At 36.8% G+C, this 4281-nt stretch overlaps 1 non-coding gene across 1 annotated transcript; it reads left to right on the forward strand.

Moving 5' to 3' along the window:
• The first annotated feature begins 1747 nt into the window (after positions 1–1747).
• On the forward strand, positions 1748–1819 carry Trnad-guc. The gene has a single exon. It is a non-coding gene; the product is annotated as a tRNA-Asp (tRNA).
• The last annotated feature ends 2462 nt before the right edge of the window (positions 1820–4281 follow it).

Genomic DNA, 4281 nt, shown 5'->3' on the forward strand with positions numbered 1-4281 from the left:
AAAGTGCAAATATGGCTTATCACCAACGCTATGGAGGGTGTCATCCCCCCCCCACACACACACACACACACACACACAAACACACACAAACACACACACACACACACTAGAGGGTGTAAGTCAGATACAGGAAGTTCCCATAGGGTTTCAAGTACAGACTTTAAAACATTAAGCCATTTAGGCTTGTGTTTCAAGTCTATAAAACTAATATTCCATTACAATTTGGAATACAAAACTCGATAGGGGCGGGACGTAGCCCAGTTGTACAGCGCTCGCTCGATGCGCGGTTGGTGTGGGATCGATCCCCGTCGGTGGGCCCATTGGGCTATTTCTCGTTCCAGCCAGTGCACCACGACTGGTATATCAAAGGTCGTGGTATGTACTACCCTGTCTGTGGGATGGTGCATATAAACGATCCCTTGCTGCTAAGCGAAAAGAGTATCCCATGAAGTGGCGAAAGCGGGTTTCCTCTCTCAATATCTATGTGGTCCTTAATCATATGTATGACGCCATAGAACCGTAAATAAAATGTGTTGAGCGCGTCGTTAAATAAAACATTGCCTTCCTTACAAAACTCGACAGATACATTCTCAAAGTATTCTGGGTATTTCTTTTCATTTTCTTATTTTGACTTTAATTTTCTTTTCATACTTATGACGAAAGTACCAGGATGTCCCCAACATAAGCCAACGTGAAATGACATGGGCTTAAATTCGAATAATATTTTTCAACAGGAATCTCACATACGTTCTAAAAACTGATATCATAGACGAAACTATGTAACGACAAATGTTAAATTAATTAATTAAAGATGCATTATCATAGTTGCAAATGTCATATTTCGTTATCTAACTGTGATAAAAATTAATATTATTTTTAAAAAAAAACCTTCAAATTAATCGATATTGTATATTAAATAACATGGTAATATGAAAACTGTAACATTGTACTGGCATTCGCCAATAAAGAAAGATTCAAATACTTTGTACATGTCTGTGTATATAAGTTTAAGACCACTAAGACCTCTCTCTCTCTCCCTCTCTCTCTCTCTCTCTCTCTCTCTCTCTCTCTCTCTCTCTCTCTCTCTCTCTCTCTCTCTCTCTCTCTCTCTCTCTCTCTCTCTCTCTCTCTCTCTCTCTCTCTCTCTCTCTCTCTCTCTCTCTCTCTCTCTCTCTCTCTCTCCCTCTCTCTCTGTCTCTCTCTCTCTGTCTCTCTCTCTCAGAGAAAATGCACACAAGTTCTCTCTCTCTCTCTCTCTACTCTCTCTCTCTCTCTCTCTCTCTCCCCCCCCCTCTCTCTCTCTTCTCTCTCTCCCTCCCTCCCGTCCTCTCTCTCTCTCTCTCTCTCTCTCTCTCTCTCTCTCTCCTCTCTCTCTCTCTCTCTCTCTCTCCCCTCCCTCTCTCTCTCTCTCTCTCTCTCTCTCTCTCTCTCTCTCTCTCTCTCTCTCTCTCTCTCTCTCTCTCTCTCTCTCCCTCTCTCTCTCTGTCTCTCTCTCTCTCTGTCTCTCTCTCTCAGAGAAAGTGCACACAAGCTCTCTCTCTCTCTCTCTCTCTCTCTCTCTCTCTCTCTCTCTCTCTCTCTCTCTCTCTCTCTCTCTCTCTCTCTCTCTCTCTCTCCCAGGAAAGCGTGCTTAAACCTTTATTAGATACTATAAGCACGAAAATGAGCTGAAATGAGTTGAAATGAATGAATGAATGAATCATAGCCAGTCATGATGGGTGGGTTATTTTTACGAACATTTACGTAGTCCTCGGTAGTATAGTGGTCAGTATCCCCGCCTGTCACGCGGGAGACCGGGGTTCAATTCCCCGCCGGGGAGGACGAAATATTTTTGTGAGTATGTTTAATTTTTTTGTAATATTTACTTAATACTTATTTGTTATGTCTTTATCTCTTTTATTAAGGCATAAATAATAATTAATAATGTTCTCTAAGTATTACATTTGTGATTTCATTACAATGCTACATAATGTTGAATTGTTTTTGTTTCTTAGCAACTTAATCATTATCAAATCTGTATGTTCTCATCTGGATACTCAATCTTTGTCTGTTTCTATTATTGAAACTTTTCCTTTGTTGTTGGTTTGCTGGTTTTTGGGGGGGTTTTTTGTTTTGTTTTGTTGTGGGGTTTTTTTTGCGAATTTGTATTCTAAATGACTTCTGGACCATTTGTATTTTCGTGTTAATACAATATAATAGTATTTACATTTATTCGCTTGTTTATTGTGGTTTCAATTTCGGGGCTTGAACAGAAAGAAACAAAGGAATATTTTATTTAACGCACACTCAACTGAAATTGATTATGTTAATATAATAAGAGGAAACCCGTTGCCACCACTGTTATTATTTTTAGAATACAACACTCGACAGAAACAACAACAATATATTCTCAAAGTATTCTGGGTATTTCTCTTCACTTGTTTCTCTTTGTCTTGAGTTTTCTTTTGATACGTATCACGACAGTAGGCCTACTATTAAGTCTGTTTGAAATGCTTAATGATTTAGAATTTTAAAACCTCATGTTATAACATAAACCAGACTTCTGAAAATTGCTATAGCGATAGTTTCGTTCGCGCATCGCTCGCGTAAGTATAGTTTTGCATAACAAATTTTTAATTCGCGCATTGAATTTATGACATCATTTACATGGTGATGACGAGTTACGTAAAACTAAATAAATAAACCCATAAATGGTTTACGCAAATTTTCAATTGTCGGAGGCTAGTAAACTGTCCTTATATAGTGCATACATATTACATACATGTATATACTAGTATATTATAGTAATGTCTCACGCGGGAGACCGGGGTTCAATTCACCGCCGGGGGAGGTCAGAAATATGTTTGTGAATACCTTTTAGTTGTCTGACATTTACTTAATTTTTAGTTGTTATGTCTCTACCGTTTTTATTAATCATGATCGGTATTAGTTTTTACACATTTGCCACTACATTGCTACATAATGCTGAAATGTTTTTGTTTCTTAGCAACTTAATAATTACGGAACCTGTATGTTCTTTTTTCCTCTCGGCTGGATACCTAATCATTGTCTGTTCCTGTTCTCGAACGTTTTCCTTTGGTTATGCCCATGCAATTACATGTAGCTGCTTGAAGGATAATAATTCATTTGCCTTTGAATTGGAATTTGTTATTTTTTTTAATTGAAATCTGCGTTCTCAATGAGTTTTGGACCACTGGTATTTCCGTGTTATTATATACAATGTACTATGATAGTTATATATTCATTTACATACATATTTATTGTTTTATTTTGGGGGTTTGAATGAAAGAAATGTTTATTTATCCCACATTATGGTCAAATTAATTATGTTAATATAATATGGCGTCTGACATATGGTTAATAATTACGAAGATAATTAGAGTAAAAACCCGCTGTCACCACCTCATGCGCCACTTTTTTATTAGGAGCAAGGATCTTTTTTAGAATACAAAACTCGACAGAAACAACAACAAAAACGATATATTCTCAAAGTATTCTAGGTTGTTGGGGTTTTTTTGGTTTTTGGGGGTTTTTTTGCTTGTCTTTGCCTTGAGTTTTCACGACAGTACTATTGAGATATGTTTGGAAAAAAAAAACGATTTAGAATTTTAAAACCTCAAAAAACAATTATGCAGTTATGACTCATGTTATGTCACAAATTGTCCTTCAATAGTGCGTGCATATTATATCTATCATAGTAATTTGACACAAGACTACAGTTGGCTGAAACACCTCAACGTTTGTCATCCATCCTGTTTGGCGTGGAATACAGTAATTTGAGTAAATACGGTGATAGGTAAAACTGGGATATTTAAAACAAAGCTTTTACCAAACTAAACAATGTATATAATATTAAATATATTAAATAATAGTTTACTTTAAAAGATAGCCAGTCATGGTGGGAGGGTTATTTATCAATGCACTTTCGTGGTCCTCGATAGTATAGTGGTCAGTATATAAAGATAAATTGTTATTATTTAAAAAATATATATCTCGAAAGTGGCATTGTTACGGTGGCTGATATAGCTTATGAAGTTATACGGGTTTTTGCTCTGGTTGAAATCAGTCAAGAAATATTTCCTCATATATCTAAAGCACAGATTTCTTTTCCTTATGTAGCCCAGTGGTAAAGCGCTCGCTTAATGCGCGGTCGGTCTGGGATCGATCCCCGTCGGTGGGCCCATGGAAGCCAGTTTGGAAATCCATTCATTATTGTGATAAATCTCCTGAATTCACTAACTGAGATTTTAGAATTGCGACTAATATAATGTATACTTATTG

The sequence above is a fragment of the Gigantopelta aegis genome, chromosome 9 (genome assembly GCF_016097555.1).
Source record: "Gigantopelta aegis isolate Gae_Host chromosome 9, Gae_host_genome, whole genome shotgun sequence".
Taxonomy (NCBI): domain Eukaryota; kingdom Metazoa; phylum Mollusca; class Gastropoda; order Neomphalida; family Peltospiridae; genus Gigantopelta; species Gigantopelta aegis.